Source organism: Tribolium castaneum, chromosome 2 (assembly GCF_031307605.1).
Source record: "Tribolium castaneum strain GA2 chromosome 2, icTriCast1.1, whole genome shotgun sequence".
NCBI classification, from domain to species: domain Eukaryota; kingdom Metazoa; phylum Arthropoda; class Insecta; order Coleoptera; family Tenebrionidae; genus Tribolium; species Tribolium castaneum.
In genome coordinates, this window is record NC_087395.1 from 15769073 (window position 1) to 15792058 (window position 22986).

At 34.4% G+C, this 22986-nt stretch overlaps 1 protein-coding gene across 3 annotated transcripts in view; it reads right to left on the bottom strand.

Annotated features, from left to right (window-relative positions):
• Positions 1-22986, bottom strand: part of EcR (Ecdysone receptor) — an 89304-nt gene that overhangs the window by 57665 nt on the left and 8653 nt on the right. For 2 of the 3 annotated variants that reach the window (XM_008199408.3, XM_008199411.3), the window contains exon 2: positions 9330-9468. The gene's annotated coding sequence lies outside the window, so the exon portion shown is untranslated. Of the gene's footprint in view, positions 1-9329; positions 9469-9521; positions 9655-22986 lie in introns of those variants that run through there. The other variant, XM_008199409.3, reaches the window with a different exon arrangement.

Here is a 22986-nt window from a genome sequence, read left to right on the forward strand (position 1 = left end):
CGCAGCCATCTGTGTCGTTTTGGGCATTTCGGCAGCGTCCAAACCACAAAGGAATATGTGGGTTAGCCGTATAAATAAATCAGAGCGTCGGGACGCTTGGTTTTTTCAGCGTGGAGCACGCTTTCCAGATTTAGACGGACCTCCCAACTGCCCACCCATAATTTACGCCACAGTTGGCGCTCTGCGAACGTTTTGTTTACGCCGGAATGATTAACAGACGGAGTCGAATGACAGTGCGGCACTGCCCCGACCTACGCCAACAACCGTGAAGATGAGCGATATAAAAATAGTAATGCTTTCGATTGAGCGAAGGAGGAGACCCTCAAGAGGGCGATGGAACCCTAGAGAGGAGCGCTTCACTGGCAGGACGCCCGATTCTGAATGCGACCGGGCTATTTATAAATTAGCTGCACTTTATACATTCCAGATGCATGCCATAATGAGGTTACAAGGACCGGTCTTGACTTTGTCGATTTTACGAGACGAAATCACAGTCTGAGAGACGAGCCATAAATGGAAACCTTTGAAAAAACGCGACGTCACTGCGCGTAAAAGGATTTGGTAGAAAGGCTTCTTAAAGACGTGTCTATTATTCCGAATCCTCTGAATTATTAAAATTTTATGTTTCCATTAACATACGAAACGGTTCGTTGCTTGCAAGGATGGTCCCGACATCGATCGCTTCATTATTGCCCTTTGTTCCTTCAAACTGGAGCAAAGTCATATCCTCCCGCTTCCGCCGAAATAAATAAATAAACACGGTTATGTCGCATGATGTTTTCAATCGCATCGCGATGCAATTATTGGCGCATGGAGGATGCAAAACCGATTTATTTTTAGCGACTAGCAGGCCACTGCACCATCTGTCTCGTTTAACTTGAACTTCGCCGATAAATATTGTATTTAACACGAATCATAAATAAATATACGAGATGTTTAATTTGTTTTTAACCGATCGAACCCTTGAATCAAGCCAGACGTGTGTAAATAAGCAAGAGATAAGAGGACGACAGAGCCGAGTTACATTTCCTGGCGAAATTTTTAATTAGATCCGTTTATTATGTTAGTAGTGGTATGGGCTGGTCTTATTTCCTCCGACTTATCAGCTTGTTTATTGTAATGTGGGTTATCGCGCTGACCTGTCCTAATAAATATCAAATAACAACTCTATTTTTGTTCTTCTCCGACTGAACGAAATCGGACGATAACACCAAACACTTCCCACATTCCTCTTCCAGAAACTGGGATTGTTCAAAGGACACCTGGCACACAACTACCTTCTTTTTTTTAAATGAACATCTTTCACCATTTCTTGAGGATGAATGAAAGCGTTAATAGCCAGACCTACGAAATGTTAATAACATTTTTGCAAAAAAAAACACATGAAGCAATTAAATGTTTATTTAAAAAAAAAACAAGTAGAAATTGAACAAGTACGTTTATTTTGTAACGTGTGACCTATTTAAAAACCACTTTTATTCTTAACACTGTCAAAATTTCGGATTTTTCTTCTGTGTAAGACAGTTTTGACAACTGTTTGGAATTTCTCAATACAAAACGTAGATTATTTTTAACAAATTAAAACAATTTTTAGCCTTGTTGAGTCAAATTCAAAGAATAAAATAATGTATTCAACTCGTTTTCGTGTAAATCGGTTCAATTATCTCAACTCGTGGTTTGATGAGATAAAACGTCTGATTTATACTCAAACTCGTTAAATAATAGTATATTAAAAAACAAGTTTCATAAGACCAGTCTTAAAGCACGAATTCAGTTTCAAAAACGAGTGGCCTTAGCCACGAGCTTTTTGAAAGAATGAGTCTTATGAGACGAGTTTTGTAAAATATTTTTTGTAATTTGTCCCTTTTTTGGCGTTTTTAAACAAAAATTGTTATTTCAGTCGATTTAGAAATTTTTGTGACAGTTGGTAATAACTCAATTTTGAAAGTGAAAAATTGATTTAAAATGTTTGTTTTATCAAAATTTTGTCAAAAAACAAGAGTTTGGATGACGCTGGAGGTAATTTGGATGAACGCCCCCTGAAATTTGTGAAATTCGCAAAAATACGGTCCCGAATTTGCTTCTTGCCAACCTAAAAATTTTCGTAAAATGTTCTGTCAAATAATGATTATTATGACACTTGATGACGTTGAGTGCTTTAAGATGCCTACTAAAGCATCAAAATGGCGGCAAATAAATCACTTGATATTTAACAAAATTAAAACAAAAAAAACAGGAATAATATCTGGAAACCTATTATTTTGACAAAAAGAAAAACTTTTGGCTTTAATGACGACTCGAATTCCCACTGGCATACTTTTAACGAGACTGTCAGAATTCTGGCGTTTTATTGTTCCAAATATATTGTTTGATTTTTTAAATCTTTCAATGACCACTAATGAAGATTTCTAAAATAACTTTTTATGCCAAAAAGACACATTGATCTTTAAATCAGAGCTATTTGGTGGCCAAGACATAAACATTAATGTCAGAATTATATACTGAATCATATTATTTCAAAAGTTTTGCTGTGTGACAAAAAACATACTTTTTTTTAATAAAAATCCCTTGGGGATATAATTTTTTAGTCGGTGGTAATAAACGTATTTGCAAAACATATTTAGTAGTGTTTGCTGCCCCATCATGTATCCCCAGCAAATTCAACCGTAGGTATAGCATTCCAATTGGTATAAGGGTATAATATAACCCTCAGTTGGTATAAGGTTATAATATAACCTTCAATTGGTATAAGGTTATAATATATAATTGGTATAAGGTTATAATATAACCAATTGGAATGCTTCATATTATGAAGAGTCCCTTTGTACAGAAGTAATTTGCATTTATTATTATTGTGGTATCTCTGTTTGCGAACCGTTCCAGTGCCCATCATTATTAGAGTCAAAATATTTTACTGGGGCCATATAACCTTATTCGACTGGGAAAACAATACTTTGTAAAAGATCGCTTGTTTTTTTCTTATTACTCATTTTCGAGAATTTCAGAATCTCCAAGGCATACAGCAAATTAAGATACATTACTGAATATGACATTTTTTAAGCCACTAACTTCTGACCCACAGAGCTTCCTGCTTTTTTTGAGCAGCAGTGAGTAAAGTTTTTTTGCCTTGTTAAAGTCAGTAGATATTTTGGAAAGTAACATTCTGTTATTCATTTATGTCTACCTTATAAAAACCAAGTCCTGTTTTTTAATCCATCTGTGACAACCTTCTCAAGAACCAGTGATCGTCTAGGACTTTTTTCTTTAATAATAATCGTACCTTGTTCAACATACAGCGAGTTAAAGTATGTTTTAGCAAAAATTTAAAGGTAGATGGAGAATCATTCTGGAAATTTTAAAGTCTCAAATTTTGAAAACCGCTGAACAAAAATTATAACAATTAGCATAAATTTTAATATTATTGTCAAAACAGCAGAGACAAATTAACTTCTTAGCCCACTAGATTTTTACTAATTTTGTTATTGTTTTACGAAAAAAAAATTTTATTTGCCTCGACCGGGATTCGAACCTCCCACACAAAGGAATATGTTAGCCACAATTTTGAAAAATTTTCAAAACGCCTATGCGCCACCATCTCCATTTTGTTTAATGAAAAAAATAACTGCTTATAAATTTCCATAAGCCACACAGTGGTTCTTAACAGGTGAGTTAGTAAAAATTTCTGACGAAAGTACGCACTTTCGGAAAAATAAAATAAAAGGTTTTTAACTCGTCTATCATTTCACATACGAAATATTGCAAAACTATTCCCTAACACCCTGTATACTTGAATAATCTGTGCCACTTATCAGTTTTTTCGCAACTTGTGCCATTGAATTTCCTCCAGGGTGAGTACTCCAAAGAAATTATTTTACTTTTATTTGAACTGTCATTCCTATTTCATTTTAATAATTTAAAATAAATGAATGTTTTGGCAAAAACTTGACAGTCAAAGCCCATTTTGGTGTTAAATTTCTAAACGACCAGAAATTTATTTATCCACTTATAATTTTTTTCAGATAAGTGATTGAATGATTGAAAATTACACAAAAGACTATTTATTTAGAGAACTGCATAAGTTTGAATCCATGCAAATTATGAATAAAGTGTTGTTGCAAAAAAACTACTATGGTTCGATAATTAAAAATATAAAAAAGATTTAAACATTTGTTAGGGCTCGTATTATTTTTGGATTTAGCAAAAAATAAAGTATTAGCTCAAAAATGCCCCAAACAACCCAATAACTTGGCCCCCGAATTCCGAAAAGTTGTGAAAGTGCGGCCGCTGTTTGACTTGGAAATGGTGAAAAACGCAAAGTTCGATTGGTTTATTTTTACCAAGCGACGTTATTGACCCCGAAATCGTGGCATAAACTAGTTAAATTCGCCGGCACGGAGCGATCGCTATTGAAATGGAAATTGATTGGCCTAGAAGACGGGCGAACTATTTTACTTATTGAATCTGTTTCCTGCGGCGCGTGGGCCGAACAGAACCTCAGCAGGTGAGTTGTGTGCAGGAATCCACCACCCACTCTTTGGCGTATGACCAAATCGATCGGATCAATCCCCCCGTTAAAACGACATTACTTGTTCTCGAATGATTTACGTCAGTTTTTTAATGATGCCGTCGGATTAGATGTCGCCATGCTGTTATTAATTCGCAATATTAAATCATTTCCTGTCAGAAAAAAAATACGATGGCGCTACCAACTCAATTACAATTTCCACCACGAGCCTATTCGACAAAAATTAATTTTCGTTTGATTAAAAACAGTTGCGGAGATGAAAAAATGCCGTGACACGGCCAAATAAACGGTATCAAAAGGAAGTCGCGCTGAAGACCACCCTTGGTGTTAGCCGAGCGAAACAATTAATTGCGCGAACGTTTCAAGTATGAATCTAATTAAAAGAGGGGTGACATTTGAGAAAGTTATTGAGAGTTCAAGGACGAGAGGGTGGGACTTTTATGGGGTGATAATAAAGTTACGGTCAGGTGTGATACATGGACGCTTAAAATACCCACAATAACGAAATCCATTGATCCGCCCACGGGACACCCGAAATAAGTTATTGGCCAGGGAAAATAGGTGACCCCATTCATTTAACCAAGATATTATGACTTATAACCAAATCATTTTTAGAGCTATAGCAATTTTTTATTATCTTTATTATTTGTTGTTTGTTATTATTTATGTTATAAACCATTTTTTACAGAAAAAATAAACATGACTTTAGGGATAAATTTTAGCAATTTTTTTTTGGTGGAGACACGTTTCTGGCCCTTTAAAAAAATCAACAGAAACAAATTATCGTTCCATTTTTTTAACTGTGAGACAGAGATTATGTACATTAGACAAGTTATTGTTATTAGTTATTAACTTATTACACAAAAATTGAAAATTCCTAATTCGGCTGTGTAATTAAAAAACATAAAAAAATGTTTAGATTTTTCTTATTTTTGCTTATACAAACTTTTGTACAGAAATTCGTAATTTTTTTGATGATTTTTTACCAAACCTTCAGATTAAAAACCAACATTAACCATCGAAAAACGAAAAAATAAAACCTTCCAGACTTTTGAACGGTTTTTCCGTTTATTTTTATTTGTGTCAATAAAACGTTAAAGCGGCAAAATAATTTAATTTTTGATTCAATACGTAATAAATTTTCAGGTAAGGTTTAGAAAAAATTCGTAACAAACTCGGCTAATTAAAAAAATAGTTATTTATTTAATAAGTAAATCGGACGTTTTATTTCACGAATAGATTATCAAAACACGATGAAAACGAGTGGTTCATTATCCACGAGGTGAAATAAATAAACCGATTTACATGAAAACGAGTTGAATGCAACATTTTTTCACTTATTCTTCGAATTAGACTCAAAAAGCCTTAATATTACTTTAAATTTGTTAAAAATAATGTAACATTTCGTATTGAGAAATGCCAAACAGTTGTAAAAACTGCCTTACACAGAAGAAAAATGACAGTGTCGAGGAATATATATATTAGCTGTTTCAAAACTATAAAAACGACAACGCCGCATTTTCTCTCAAAATTTGCAGTTACAAGTTATTCATACACTTCAAAAAAATAACTAATGTAATTTATACTTTCAGTAAGAGATCTAATCATTAATAACTATTTTACAATTTTATCAATCTTATTTGAAAATGAAATAGTTCGGTAAAATGCGACGTTGACGTTTTTATAGTTTTGAAACAGCTAATAGTTGCGTTTCTGATTGATCATCGTACTATAGCTCCCGAAAATTTTAATAATTAAATGACTTTATATTCAAGATTAATAACATCTTGTGAAAAATTGAGTTCTTAGTTAAAAATTTGTTTTCAAAAAAATCATTTTTGAGTAATTTTTGGCAACATGTTAGGGCATAATTGCATTTTAAAAAATGTGCATCAACACACAAAAACACAAAATTAACTTATTCAGAAATCTTTCAGCTTATTTTTGATTAAATTCCGCAAATTAATTGCGGTTTTGAATGAAAAATGTATCAACAAAATGCAAGCAATTAAGTGACTTCACGTTCAGATTTAATAAAGCTCGTAAAAAACTGGGTTTTCAGCTCAAAAAGATATATTTTGCATATATTTAAAGATATATTTTTTTGCAATATATAAAGATATATTTTTGCAAAAGAGTCGTTTTCATTCAATTCTACGTTTTTTAAGATAACTTTTGACCAAATAATTGAGATTTTTGATCAGAAATGTGCATAAAAACAAAAAAAAGGAAAAAATATAACACCATTATTCCGACTTTTTAGCATATTTTTGACGATTTTCGCAAAATAATTGCGTGTTTTCAAAGCACAAACACTGCAAAAACTGCTTCTCCAGTTATTTATTGAAAAACTTTCAATATACTAAACTAAAATACTAATAAAACACCAAAATAATAAAACTTCTACCAATTCTACCCGTCCTAATTAGCGAAATAATATTTTATTTAAGAAAAAATCATGCACTTGATATTTATCGTATATTTTTTATTAAATCTGAAAAAACTTCAAACACTTGTGATTTTCCAAAAACCCTAGTGTCTGTTTTCGTAACTTGTTTAATAAATAATTTAATTACCAAAGATATATAAAAAAATCTAGTCAATTAAACAATGTACTGAATCGCATGGTGACCTCATTTTGTAAACTGGCTCAATTCAAGATAATTTTTATTATTGAACTAACCTTCATCCATCAAAAAAACAAAGCAAAAGTCTACAATTTTTCAATATAAACAATTTAACTCTGTACGAAGGTGCCCATAAAATTATAATAATTTCCAAACTGAAATAAAAAGCCAAGTCATTAACCCATTTGCAGTCACTGTCATTGTCGGGCCACTGACAGACTACTTGCCCTTGACCTGTCCAGTCACACTGCCTCCATCCATCACAAAATTCGTAATAAGCTCAAAAACTTGTCTCTAAATCAGTCTGTTATTATCATTGTTATCGTTAATCCGGCAGAAGGGCCGCATTGAGGTCTCGGCTCTCTCGTCCGAGAAAGAGGCTAGAAAAATGCACGAGAGGCTGGCGTCCTTGTTACTGGGTCAAACGCTGTCCTCGTTTTCACTGGCGGTCCAAAGCAAGTTGTGCAAGTCTAAAATCGGCCAACGAAAGTGAACATATCATTGTCCACTTGGATTACTCAATAATGCGTAAACACATGTCGGGGACGTCTACCGCTCCAAGAAAGGGACGCTGTCCCCCACGTGCCTAAGTGGGCCACAATAATAATTGCAGACGAAGGGCAAAAGCGAATATGCAAGCGAGTATTTTCCTCTTGAATCGAATATCAGTGACCCTCGTACTATTGATTTTAATTATCGAACCGAATGTTTATTTAAAACGGTCATAAATAATACAATCAGAATTGTTTACTTCCAATCACGGCGCTTTGTGCGGCCCCATTGTCCAGACAATTAATGTAGGACCTGATATTCGACTTAATCAAGCAATTATTCAAACAAACACGGGGGAAAAATTCCCGCAGACATGAGCAAAAGTTATTAAAACGATCGTTTATTTATTTATTTAAGCTAATGTTTCCATGTCATTTCGGCTATAAACAACATAAATGTACTCAGCGAGCCAAGCTCCAAAATAAATCTGACATTAGTGCTTAAAGTTCACTTTCGGCACAATAATTGACTCATACATCAAACAGCCGATTTTTCAAATGAACTGTGAACACAGCCAGCTATACAAAAATCCTTACTTTCTAAAAAGACCTGTTCCAACAGTTTTAATTAAAAACCTTTTACGCGCCAGTCCTACTTTTCATAATTCTGCATAAATTGGCAAGTGGCTTGAAAAATGCTTGAAATTACGTTCGGTATTTTTTCCAGTCAGAAATAAATTGCTATTGTCACAACCAATTTTCAACTTTAATAAAAATAAGATGACGTGTGGCGATTTTTTGCCGACTGAATAATTACCGATCAAGGTTGGGAGGTTGTTAGCACAACCACATCATAAAATTATTTGAAGAAAACAAATTTAATTTTTTGTTTATCGCCGGTTTCTATCATTTGAGAAAGTGTCAATGATTCTAGATCGAACACGGAGCAGGAAATTTCCACTAATTGGTGCAATAATTCCCTTGAAATTTCGATGATTCAAGGATCGTTTTCGTTCTCTCAAGACAATAATAACGATTAAGGCGAGGTATCTTAAATAAATAAAATTCAAATCAACTTTTCCGTCCCGATAAAGCTTTATTTGCTAACGATAACTTCTGACATTACTTGGACGTTTCATCACCAGAAACAACGCTCAGTGTCACGATTATCTTTTCCTCATACTCAAAACCAATGCGTATTTTTGGCAACTTGAAGCCGCCTCACCTTGATTGGAGATTAACGCTTATCTGGGATCTTCCAGACGGTTTAAATAAACAACCAAAAATCAAGACTATCTCCAGGACAATTATGCAAATTTATGCACGATGATTTAAGTTCGAAAAAACAATGGACATTGAAGTCTTCAAGTTGCCAATCCAATTATTATCACTTCTTGTTGTTATCTCTGGTCTTGGCCCACTTTTTATTTTTCGGGCCGCTTCTATTGTCTGGTAATAATTTTAAAAGCGCTATAAATAATCAGAGGCCGGCTCTGGGCGAGTTTTTCCCCGTGCTAATCGTTTTGGGCCGGACCTACGCGAACGTAAATCATGGTGTGAACTTCCCCTTTATCAAGCCAGCGCTACTAGGTCATGATTTGCATGAATTGGAGCTGATAAGAGCGTTCGAACTGATGTCATCAGCAATTTGGGCAAATTAGCTGTCACGGAGGGTTTGATTCTTACCTGTTTTGGTGACGATGATACACAACCTCTTGAACAACAACGAATCACAAAAATTAAGCGCTAACGACTACTAAACACTATCTGGTGGGTCTCGAGGGGATGGTTCCACTCAGGTCAGCTTTCCATCATGCAAGGCACCCTGCAACGAAAACACGATTATAACTAAACTCGTAAATATTTAAACATGCATACTATCAAACAGCGATAACCAGTCGCTCTTCCCCGACACAAAATCGAAAAAAACACTGGAATTAATTTCGCAGCCTGGCAGTGAAAACAAGCGCATTTTGGGTCAGCGCTCGATTATCAGATAAAGCTGATAACGCGCCGCTGTACAGCATCGTCCCCAAGCAGAGCACTGAGGCGCGCCCGGAGCGTTGCCCACCCAAACCATAAAAGAGCAAGTTTGAGTGTTTGTATTGTGGTAGTCCGGTGGACTACGGAAAATAGGTGACCCCATTCATTTAACCAACATATTATTACTTATTACCAAATCATTTTTAAAGCTATAGTAATTTTTTATTATTTTTATTTATTATTTGTTATATATTTGTTATAAACCATTTTTATATAGAAAAAATAAACATGACTTTAGGGATAGATTTTAGCATTTTTTTGGTGAAGTTTCTGGCCCTTTAAAAAATCACCAGCAACAAATTATCGTTTCATTTTCTTAACTGCGAGACAGAGATTATCTACATTGGGCAAGTTATTACACAAAAATTGAAAATTCCTAATTAGACTGTGTAATTAAAAAAACACATTAAAAATTATCAGATAAAGCTGATAACGCGCCGCTGTACAGCATCGTCCCCAAGCAGAGCGCTGAGGCGCGCCCGGAGCGTTGCCCACCCAAACCATAAAAGAACAAGTTTAAGTGTTTGTATTGTGGTAGTCCGGTGGACTACGGAAAATAGGTGACCCCATTCATTTAACCAACATATTATTACTTATTACCAAATCATTTTTAAAGCTATAGTAGTTTTTTATTATTTTTATTTATTATTTGTTATATATTTGTTATAAACCATTTTTATATAGAAAAAATAAACATGACTTTAGGGATAGATTTTAGCATTTTTTTGGTGAAGTTTCTGGCCCTTTAAAAAAATCACCAGCAACAAATTATCGTTTCATTTTCTTAACTGCGAGACAGAGATTATCTACATTAGGCAAGTTATTACACAAAAATTAAAAATTCCTAATTAGACTGTGTAATTAAAAAAACACATTAAAAATTATCAGATAAAGCTGATAACGCGCCGCTGTACAGCATCGTCCCCAAGCGGAGAGCTGAGGCGCGCCCGGAGCGTTGCCCACCCAAACCATAAAAGAACAAGTTTGAGTGTTTGTATTGTGGTAGTCCGGTGGACTACGGAAAATAGGTGACCCCATTCATTTAACCAACATATTATTACTTATTACCTAATCATTTTTAAAGCTATAGTAATTTTTTATTTTTTTTATTTATTATTTGTTACATCTTTGTTATAAACCATTTTTATATAAAAAAAATAAACATGACTTTAGGGATAGATTTTAGCATTTTTTTGGTGAAGTTTCTGGCCCTTCAAAAAAATCACCAGCAACAAATTATCGTTTCATTTTCTTAACTGCGAGACAGAGATTATCTACATTAGGCAAGTTATTACACAAAAATTGAAAATTCCTAATTAGACTGTGTAATTAAAAAAACACATTAAAAATTATCAGATAAAGCTGATAACGCGCCGCTGTACAGCATCGTCCCCAAGCGGAGCGCTGAGGCGCGCCCGGAGCGTTGCCCACCCAAACCATAAAAGAACAAGTTTGAGTGTTTGTATGTTGGTAGTCCGGTGGACTACGAAAAATAGGTGACCCCATTCATTCAACCAACATATTATTACTTATTACCAAATCATTTTTAAAGCTATAGTAATTTTTTATTATTTTTATTTATTATTTGTTATATATTTGTTATAAACCATTTTTATATAGAAAAAATAAACATGACTTTAGGGATAGATTTTAGCATTTTTTTTGGTAAAGTTTCTGGCCCTTTAAAAAAATCACCAGCTACAAATTATCGTTTCATTTTCTTAACTGCGAGACAGAGATTATCTACATTAGGCAAGTTATTACACAAAAATTGAAAATTCCTAATTAGACTGTGTAATTAAAAAAACACATTAAAAATTATCAGATAAAGCTGATAATGCGCCGCTGTACAGCATCGTCCCCAAGCGGAGCGCTGAGGCGCGCCCGGAGCGTTGCCCACCCAAACCATAAAAGAACAAGTTTGACTGTTTGTATTGTGGTAGTCCGGTGGACTACGGAAAATAGGTGACCCCATTTATTTAACCAAGATATTATTACTTATTATCAAATCATCTTTAAAACTATAGTAATTTTTTATTATTTTTATTTATTATTTGTTATATATTTGTTATAAACCATTTTTATATAGAAAAAATAAACATGACTTTAGGGATAGATTTTAGCATTTTTTTGGTGAAGTTTCTGGCCCTTTAAAAAAAATCACCAGCAACAAATTATCGTTTCATTTTCTTAACTGCGAGACAGAGATTATCTACATTAGGCAAGTTATTACACAAAAATTGAAAATTCCTAATTAGACTGTGTAATTAAAAAAACACATTAAAAATTATCAGATAAAGCTGATAACGCGCCGCTGTACAGCATCGTCCCCAAGCAGAGCGCTGAGGCGCGCCCGGAGCGTTACCCACCCAAACCATAAAAGAACAAGTTTGAGTGTTTGTATTGTGGTAGTCCGGTGGACTACGGAAAATAGGTGACCCCATTCATTTAACCAACATATTATTACTTATTACCAAATCATTTTTAAAGCTATAGTAATTTTTTATTATTATTATTTATTATTTGTTATATATTTGTTATAAACCATTTTTATATAGAAAAAATAAACATGACTTTAGGGATAGATTTTAGCATTTTTTTTGGTGAAGTTTCTGGCCCTTTAAAAAAATCACCAGCAACAAATTATCGTTTCATTTTCTTAACTGCGAGACAGAGATTATCTACATTAGGTAAGTTATTACACAAAAATTGAAAATTCCTAATTAGACTGTGTAATTAAAAAAAACACATTAAAAATTATCAGATAAAGCTGATAACGCGCCGCTGTACAGCATCGTCCCCAAGCGGAGCGCTGAGGCGCGCCCGGAGCGTTGCCCACCCAAACCATAAAAGAACAAGTTTGAGTGTTTGTATTGTGGTAGTCCGGTGGAACGAACGATCGTTAACGCTAACTGGGACGGTGTTTCGATCGAGGTCATGCGGGTGTCGTTGATATTTTACGGGTTTCACGTAATGCGGGTTCTTAATTTTTTCCAACATCCGAATATTTCAGCTACAACGTTAACACGGGCGCTTTATTAAGATTACGTTTCTAGATCGTGAACAAAGCCACACGGAACACGACGATCAATTCCGGGGCAACATGCGTGCAAAACAACCACCTCCAAAAGCGAAATAAAGGGACACAGCAAAAGAAATGGTCAATGGCCTTAACAAATCTACGTCCAGTTACCCAGATTTTGAACAAATAAACACCAATTTTCCTCATTATCGGCTATTACAGCGGCTGAGTCATGTGACTTCCAAAACGGACAGTTAGATAAATAAAATGTGAGAGAGCGTATTTTTGTGTGTAACGGCTGAAAATAGTGCTAGAGTTGAATTTTTCGCAATTCAAGTCCAGGGCTTTTCATTGCCAACCTAATACAGATAAGTGATGTTTGTTATGTGGTAATTGCAGGGTCGAGCGCCTCGACCTGGTCACGCTTCAGCGAGTTTTCAGCTTACGGCTCGATTACACCCTGAAATCCCCGAGTTGTAGAGGCACCTTACTCATGATTCTGGAAACCGTCAGTGCGTATGCCTCCGTTTGACGTGCATTAAAACAGGATGTAATTATCTTATTACATCAGTTGATTAAACCGAGCTCTCTTTTGATGTTTTTGAGACGTCTTTACATATTAATGACCTCCATCTACCTTGTGTAATGTCTGCGAGACAAATTGGATGCTTTAGTCAACATACAAGCCCTCCTCGAGACCTAGAGGTGTGTCTATAATTAAGGATATCGTTTCGTTACAATGAGGGTAGGATCAGGAATGTCTTCTCTAATTATAAATGCAATTTTAATGCTAGGAGGGAATATTTAATTAGGACCAGACGGCATTTCATTAAATATGAACAACGAACGGTTTGTACACGTTATTAATCAAAAAAGACTGAATCTTGGATGGGACTCAGGCGAAAAAATTGGCAATTAGCGACTTTGACCAAGTGAGTGTGAAGTCATTTACGTCCATCAGGAAACACAGAGTTGGAACAAAGCCACAAAAATGATCTAAACTACCTAAATCAAATTCAAAATTAAAACACAACTGGGTAGAAAATTGGGAAATAATAACGGCTTTCGCAAGTCGGAAATGGCTTTTTATAACGACTTCACTAATCAAAATATTTTCAAAATAGACTTGCTAGTGAAGTGTGAGTTTCCATCAAAAGCATATTACACAGGTTTTTTCCCAGAAACAATGTAGACCAAGATTTTAAAAAAATCTAACTGAAAAAAAATTCAAAAAATCTTCTAGTCTACAGGCTGTTCCACCTAAACGCCACATTAAAAGTATTTACTGTTCTAATAAAGTCATAATGCATTGAGTTCTGCGCAATGAAAATATTTTCAAGATGGCAGCACTTCCGGTTAGACCGGAAGACGCTATTAACTTTCTTATTTTAAATGGAAAGCTATATTTTTCACTGCGTTTTTGGATTAACTGAGTTATTTTAAAAAAGTTTTTATCAGCTCTTCCTAAACCTAAGTTTAACCGTTTTTGAGATATTTAGGATTTTTTGAAAATTTTTGGATTTGCACCTATCACTTAAAAAATCGGTAACTCGCTTAGTTTTAGAGATTTCGAAATTATATTCGAAAAATTAATAAAGAAAGATTATATCTGTTCTTTAGTGTGTTTAGTAATAAACCCAAAAAATTTAAGGTTAAGTTTGGACAATTTCAAGTACCCATAACTTAATTTTTTCAACTGGGATGTACCAATTTTTATTTTACTAGATGGAAGAGAATTTTGTTTTGCATCGATCTGTATTAGTATTCCCTGTACCTATCTGACAATTTTCAAGTTCTGTTCCTTTTTTGTCATTGTAGAAAATTTCTTACTAACCACAGCTATTTATGCATAGTTTGTCATAAAAATGTTCCTGTTTAAACTTAAACAATAAACTCTGTTCAATTGTATTGTCCGTCCTTTGAAAACAAAATAAATTCATTGAATGATAAAAGTTGAATGATAAAAAACTTTAATTTTTCACATTTTTTCTCTGGTTTCCATGGCAACCCATGAGAAAAAGCCTATGGCTTTTTGAAAACTATTGAACATATGTATAGGGAATTTAATACAGATCGATGCAGAATTCAGTTCTCTACCATTTAGTGAAATAAAACTTTTAACATATTATTAAAAAAAAAGTTATGGATGCCTAAAGTTCTGCAAATTTAACTTTAAAAATTTAGAGTTTGTTATTCATTTTTAGAAATTTAAAAACACCAAAGAATAGATCTAGGCTTCCTCTTTCAAATAAGCTGAAAAATATTTCCCAATTTTAAAAAATGGAGAAGTTATCCAATTTTGAACTAGAAGGTGCAATTCAAAAAAAATTAAAAAACCCTAAATAACTCGCAAACGGCTAAATTTAGGTATTGGGAGAGCTTATGAAAAATTTAAAGAAGTTGATAGCGATTTTTGTAAGAAGTTTTTCACTGCTAATAAAAAAATCTTCAAAAATATAGAAAAATTAACTACAGGTCAAACGTGACAATTCCTGGACTGGAGCTAGAAGAAAGAAAAACAAACCAAAAAAGAAAGTTTAGCCAGTTTTTTTATTTTTATTACTAATCAAAATAAAAGTTACAACAGTTACAACAATTTCTTATTTATTTATTCGCTATTACTTTTGACTATCGTTTTCCAAGGAAGAAGGAAGAAAACTTCTTTTACGTGAAGTCTTGGACTAGCTAGCTTCTTGGTCTGTTACCATCTTCATCCTAAAAGTCGTCTCGGAAAAAAGACATTGTAAATATTTTGAAAACTTCTGGTTATTTGGGATATTATCACTCTTTGCAAAAATAAACCAAGCGAAATGATGTAAAAACTTTGCACTTTACTTTTTGAATTTGACTTCGCAAAATGAAAAAAAGTTTCTTGGTGAACCTGGTGTTCTAAAATCGGTAGTGTAATGGTTTGTGTTCAGCGTGTGTTCTCCTATGCCCAGCTGCATGTTGTGTCTAGTTACCGAACAATTTTGGCATGCTCGCAGTTCAGTCTAATGCACCCAATGTTGTGTCTTTCGGCATGCACACGTAATGCAACAAAGCCCCCCGGTCTATTTCTAGTGTGAAAAGAATGCGAATAGCTTTAGCGACCGAATTAAAACTTTCGTCCTCATAATAAGCAGTGCGACAATCTAATCTAATTTCGTTGACCCAAATTTTTTAATGGCAAGCAAGATAAAGCCGCCGTCGTTTTCGATAAGTTTTCGAGGCCCATGGGCCGGTGATAGCGCACCCACGGATGTGTCGTCGGTGCATTTGGTGTCACCCAGGGCGCCTCACATCTGTTACACAATTCGTCCTTGCTCCGTCCCACGTTTTCGTTAACATTCATTACGATCTGTACTGCAGAGGTCACTGAAAAAAATTCCATTTTTTTCCAATTTAGATTTTATTCATGGTGGCGGACGTCCGCGGCATCAAGGCCAATGTCGAAGGGGGGAAATTTTAGGGTTCAAGTTGGACTCGTGTTCGTCGTTATTTGAGGATCGATATTGCGGCGAAGTCGTTCGCATGTAAATAATGTAGAATGGAATCGATAAAGCGGCAATGCCCCTGTTACACGTAGAACAATTGACATAATTTCGACGCCCGCCTAAGGTCAGACACGGAATATCCAAGCCCTAGATAAAAATTCAGGAAGTTTTCGAATCACTTGATCGGAAAACCGACAACGCAACAATTCACTCGTGCGAACCACGTGATTAACAGATTCTTGTTGCAAAAGAATTTGCAATAATTGCCATTAAGCATGACATCAGGTTACAAGAAAATAAAACAAATTGGTAAATCATCGTGAAATCAAGAGAAAATTCTCGCATTTCTGCGATTCCTCAAATCCGACACTGTGAAGCATTTTCCGGCCCTCTGAGCTGATTGCCACTGGCCGAAGAGGGTTTTCCGCTTTGCGTATCAACAATCGACCGTAAAGATAACTCGAGATGTTACAACGGTTCGCTCCCATCACCTTCCTTATTATTCCCGTTCTGATGGCCTTTATTAATTCACAAGGGAAACATTTCTATTTCCACTCCGCACTTACTTCGCTCATTTCTTTCAACAATCTTTGCAAAACAGCCAAATTGTGCCTGACATTTGTCAGATTAATGCGAGATCATCTCTGAACGTTTCCATCAATTTCTCGTCTTTCTTTCACTGTTTTTTTCGCACATGGTAATCATTAAGATTGACAGAAACAGTCACTTCTCTTTGTTTCCGGAAGCTTAAATGTAATAAAAAATAAAAAAAATGTTTTTCTATTAGAGGAGAATATTTTTGCTTACAAATTAGGATTTTAAAATTTATAAAAGCTTTGTGGACAGTGCTCAATTTAAGAAAGTAATGTTATGACTTATGACCGTTCCCAAAGCTTTTATAAATTTTGAAATCCTGATTTTTAGGCAAAAATATTCTCCTCTGATAGAAAAACATTTTTTTTTTACTTTTTAGAGCATCTTTTAAATAAAAGCTTTCTTCTAAGAAAAAATATTTTTTTATTTTCTTATTTATTGCTTTTTAGTCTTTACTTATTCTAAGCGTCTTTTTCCTTAAGATTCAGTATTGCCGTATTATTGTAACACCATTATTTTGCTGATTTGTGCAAACTTATTTAACTGTTAGCTGTTAGCATTGAAAGCACATCTAACCTGTTCTGTGTCTATACTCTATCGTCCAAGATAAATTAATTTAAAAAAAATAGCGACATTTGTTTGTAACGAAACGTAATGAAAATAATTAGGTATTAATATATTTCCCAATGACCAACATACCGTTAATGTTGATATACGTTATGGTATGTACACATCGAAAACCCATTTGTAAATATAACCTACAACTTCAAAACCCCATTTAACCCCTTTAGAGGGTATTTAACCACATAGGATTGCACTGTCACGCAGATTACGTAAGTATGCAAAATTTCAATTCATTGGGATAACGGGAACCCTTTCAAAGTTGGCTCCAAAAATTTGAAACAGACATACGGACAACAAAGCAAGTCAAATAAAAATCTCTTGCAAAATTCGTTCTCGATTTCATTTTCACCACAATTTTTTAAACACTCGGCTTAATTTCAATCGAATTCTAACACATAATTAAGAAATTTAACTCATTGCTCAACATGTAATAATTTTTAATTTGAGATTTCTAACGTATCGCTTAATCGAGTTGGTTACGAGCAAAATATTTTTCTGTTTTCCCAAGTCTTCAAAACTAACTTTCCTCCAACTTCAGCCCTAAATATTTTGACAACCGATTTCCGAACTTTTCTACTGATAAAACATTTCTCACAATTCTTGCAACAGTTATAGTTCGCTACATTGGGCTAATTGTTTATCCAGAGTCTCCAGACACAATTCAAGTGCTACAAAACAATTAGGGGGTGTCTTATATCCCGTATCAGATCCTCTTCCTTCCGTTAACTTATTCTTGTTCTCAAAGGATCAAGCACGAATTGTCCTTCCATCTAAAAATAACCGCTCGTGCTTCTGACTTCCTCTGCCCGTTCCAATCGCCTTTTCGAATGAATGAACCAAAACTACGCGTATAATGAATTAATCCCTCATTGATCTTAGACCAAAAATAAAAATAGTATCGAGCGGTCAAGGGTCAGAGTACCTCCAGTGCCGCCATTCGTCACCGCTTGACCGCTGTTAGACGTTATTCAAGAGTGCGTGCACGCAATTTCTTCGCCCACACATCCGTCCAAACAAACATACGACATCGAATTACTTCCCGAGAAATTGATCGGAAAGTTAAATCGCAAGAGCCTCAAGATGCAGTCAAATATTGACAAAAGCGTCGGAAACCTCTAATAGACGCGTCGAATTCCTGAACAATCAAGAAAAAGACAGATTATTACGTAACTACGAGTTCCATCTGCGAGTGTTTACCGACGCTATATTTAGAACGTTTCTAAAACGGAACTCAAACGGAATGCACATTTAAAAATACGAAGACCCATTAGCGTCATCATCGTGAGGAATAACACGGAAAGAAGTGGAACTGGGCTGCGAGCCGAGAATTTGGGGCCGGATTACGTAAGATGAGACATAGGGAAATACCGAGATAAATAACAGGGGAGATTACAACCGCTCGGCTTCGCCTCGAGTGACCACAGACTCAGCAACTCGCTAAATCCTCTTTTGGCTAACATCGATAGAGTATTATTTTCCGTTTGAATAACTTTCTGGTAGAATGAGTGTCCTGACATTTGAATTATATTCCCCGTATCAATAACTTTGACAATAACAAATTATAATCAATATCGTAACTGACAACAGAATGAAAGCTTTTTAGATAATCATCCTAAAACCCTGCATTAAAAAATTAACTTTGACCTTAGGATATCTATGCACAAAGAATTTTTCACATTTTTGCCCAAAAATGTAGCCGACATTTGTCATCTTGCTCTTAAAAAAGTCACGTAACTCCTGAGCCATAAAACAAACTTTTAAACAAAAAATAAACTTTGGATTTATGAATTGTAGACTGAATAACTTTGCTCATATTTTAAACAAAGTGCTTGCAATTTAATTAAATAAGCACCCACTTTCGCTTTCTGATGAAATATTTGAATTTTTTGTCTTCAAACTTTCAAAGTCAGACGTTGTGGCCATTACGAGTCAATGAAAATTAATAAAAAGAAGGATAATATTTATTTTGCCGCCATTCGCCTGAAATATCTCGAGCTAATATTGCTTTTTTAAACAGTCTGCTACATTTAGGTTATTAAAATATTGATTTGATCCGATCGTAATCCAATGCTTTTATTTGTCTTGTAAAAACCGTGCTTTAGATACATCATAAAGAACGTTTTTTTTAAACATTTATCCAACTATTCGGAAGTAAAATTACCGTTGGGGGCGCCACTGAGCTAGGTCGAAAACAGTAACCATAAATGGCGGGAAAATGTTTATTCGGATATTTTGAGCGTTGTACGAATTTTGGGGCTTCACAATTATTACATTGCCTATGCGGAATGATTATTGCATCTTTGATGCAAGAAACTTATGTTGACAAATGAGAGATGACGAGGAAAACACGAATAACGAATGACTGTTTGGTTCACTTTCTTTATTGGAAAATTATTACAAAGACATTGAAAAGCCTACCTTTTGGCATAATTTACGTTTAAATGTATCAGCAGTTGTTAATCTTTATTGTAGTTTTGCAGATTTACCGCATTTCATGATTTTTTCAGTGAAAAATTCTAACCTAAAATTCATAACACTTCACTAATTTATTGGTTTCTTGAGCCAAACTTTGTGCTCGCTGTGATCCATTACTTATAATCTTTAATTAGACAACTGTTTGATAATGATAACATTTTGTAATCAAAATTTAAATATTTTTCACTTTTTATCCACTTTCAAGTTCCAACAATAAACACTTTATACCACGAAAAACTACAGAACCACAGTCAACGCTAGTATTTACCACCACGTACTTTTAAAGTAATTCTTTCTATTGTAAATAATTAACACTATACACGCAAAATTGTTGAACATTCATTAAATGTCAGTTAAATGTGGCATTACGAAAATTTCTTTACTGTTTTCGACATAGTTCAAAAGTCATCACCAGAGGGCGTCTAGTTAATTTTATTTCCGAATAAGAAAATTCAAATAAGAATTACACTCTGAATTCAGCATGCAAAACTGAAAAACTTAAAAAAGCTCCTGGGTAATCTGCAAACATAGTATAGTGTTGAGGTTTTGTCCACTGTGTCTCATAAAATACAGCCTGAATCAAAAGTAACACACAAAAATCATAAAATTGTTATTAGACATTCAAAAAAAAAATCCACGAACAGCTCGATTTTATTTTTTAAAATGCTACATTTTGACATCATAGTGACATTATAATATCATTTTTTTTAAGTTGTAACGTTATTCTTAATTTTTTTAAATGGCAACCAAAATTTTTATTCACAGTTTATGATAGTACACATCTTTATCTTTCTGGTAATAAGAAAATAAAAATAAAAAAAAATATTTAATAAAATTAAAAAATATATTGTTAATTAAACATATTGGGCTTTATCTTTTCGTCTTTGTTCAAGACTAAACAATTGTTTTTTATAAATGTTATTTGCATAATTAACATGAAAACACATGATATGACACATAAACACACAAAAAAAATAAAAAACAATCATCCCTTATAAAATAAAGCAAGAACGAAAAGATCTTTGTGTAATAATATTCTTAACGACTTAATTAACTTTTTTTTGCTTTATTTTTTTGATTTTTTTATAACATGAGATCGAAATTGTTCTGTATTAGAGCAAGCTATGCCTAGGGAAAATTTAGACACAATTTAGGCGTTTATTTACGGTCGCACTTTTTGAATTATGTTGTCCTATGATGGTTTTACACAGCATAAGACGTGGCTAAAGTTACACTTCACTTTCAAAGCTTGCTCTAATTGACTACATTTTCGATCTCATGTTACTTACCAGACAGATAAAATGTGTACTATCTAAAGCACTGATGAAAAATGTCAGTTGTCATTTAAAAAAATTAAAAATACCGTCATACCCACAACCATTTACAAAAATAAAATCGAACTGTTCGAGATTTTTTTGAAAAATGACTCATACAGAAGATATAATTTTGTGTGTTACTTTGGTTCACTCTGTATAAGTAGTAGAAGAATTATTGTTTATTTTTTCCTCAGTGACCTCTTTGTGCCGTATTTTTTCACTCCCAGAATACATAAAAAAAAACTATAGAAAATGTGTTTTTTTTACTTTTTTTACTTCACATAGTCTTTCGGCAACATTCTTCGTATGAGGATGTTCTTAATTTTTTTCTCATCTCTCCATTACAAGCAATAAGTTCACTTTCAATACGCTTTTTGGGAGACAGACAACAAGAGGGGATAATAAGCAAACAAAGAATAGAGTAAAAAATGTATTCAATATTAGAAATCGATTTGATGATACATATCACCCTGGAATTATTTCTTTTAATAAACTTGTCCGTTTGAGACATCTGAGCTTGTTTATAAATATACAAAGTATCAAAGCCTTACGATACAAGATAAAACCAGATAATCGTAAAACAACAGAATCAAATAACATTACAAAAGTTAAAGTGTTTCATCCTAGCTTTCCTACAATTAGCTGTGTGTATCGCTGATTGACTTGATATTATCAGTGGCGCCGAATGACTTATCAGCCACACCCTGTATAATCACCTCCCCCATTCCTCAGTGAATTTTTCGGTGCGTTCCAATGCACTTTCGCTGAGGAACGGATCGAAATACCCCACGCATGTGCGTTAGCTCCCCTTGTGATGATAAAACGTGGAAGAAGCGTGGGCGTGGATGGAGTACGCAGAGGATAAAACGATGCGTACGAGTGACAGGGACGAGGAAGAGGGAGAGAGGCCAAAAACGGTCCGGCTGCAGGCCTCGCTGCACCATCTGACCCACTTTCCCGGATCAGAGGAGGAGGAGGAGGATTGAATTGAAACACGGCGACGACGCCGTGAATTCCACCCCAGGAAGAAATTCGAACCGCGTTCCACATTCCCTCTTAATCGGATCGGAATATCAAATCTAGTCCAGCTAATGCTATTTTCGTTATAATTGGGTAATTTACCACCCCACGATCCAGCGTAAACAATGTCGTTATAAATTAGACCGCCCACAGGACGACGATCGTGGAACGAGGTCTCTGGTGCCCTTGTTATTTCCTACTAGGACAAGGAGAATTGTTTTCGTCGACCAACTTCCAAACGAACTTACAAGCAATAAAAGGGGAATTTTTCGCCGCATAACCGTTTGACAATAATCCACAAGATCCCTTTATTTTTAAAGAGTTTTATGCCGCACTTTCAAATTATACTTCAGTTCAAGTTTTGTTCGGTTGAAACGATTCTCGTAAAATTGTCACATTTTGCACCAGATGGGCACACAATTTGTGTACAAAAACACCTAAAATGTAATTACTAATCTATTTCAGCACTGAAACGAGCCCCTAGTGCGGTTTTGTCCACGAGGTTGGCAATAATGGTAGCAATGACCAGGAAATGTCAAATGTCAGACAATAAACCTAGCAATATTACAAATTACTCCCTGGGTAATCCAAGCCATCTTGCCTATTTATAGTAATAATAGCTTAGGTTAGGACTAATAAACAGATTTTTTTTCAAATAAAATTCAAAATAAATAACAAAAATAATATAAACGAAACAAAACAACCAAATTACGATTACAAAAACATCACTAGGTATTATTGAACATTCATTATACATTGAAATCCAAATAAAT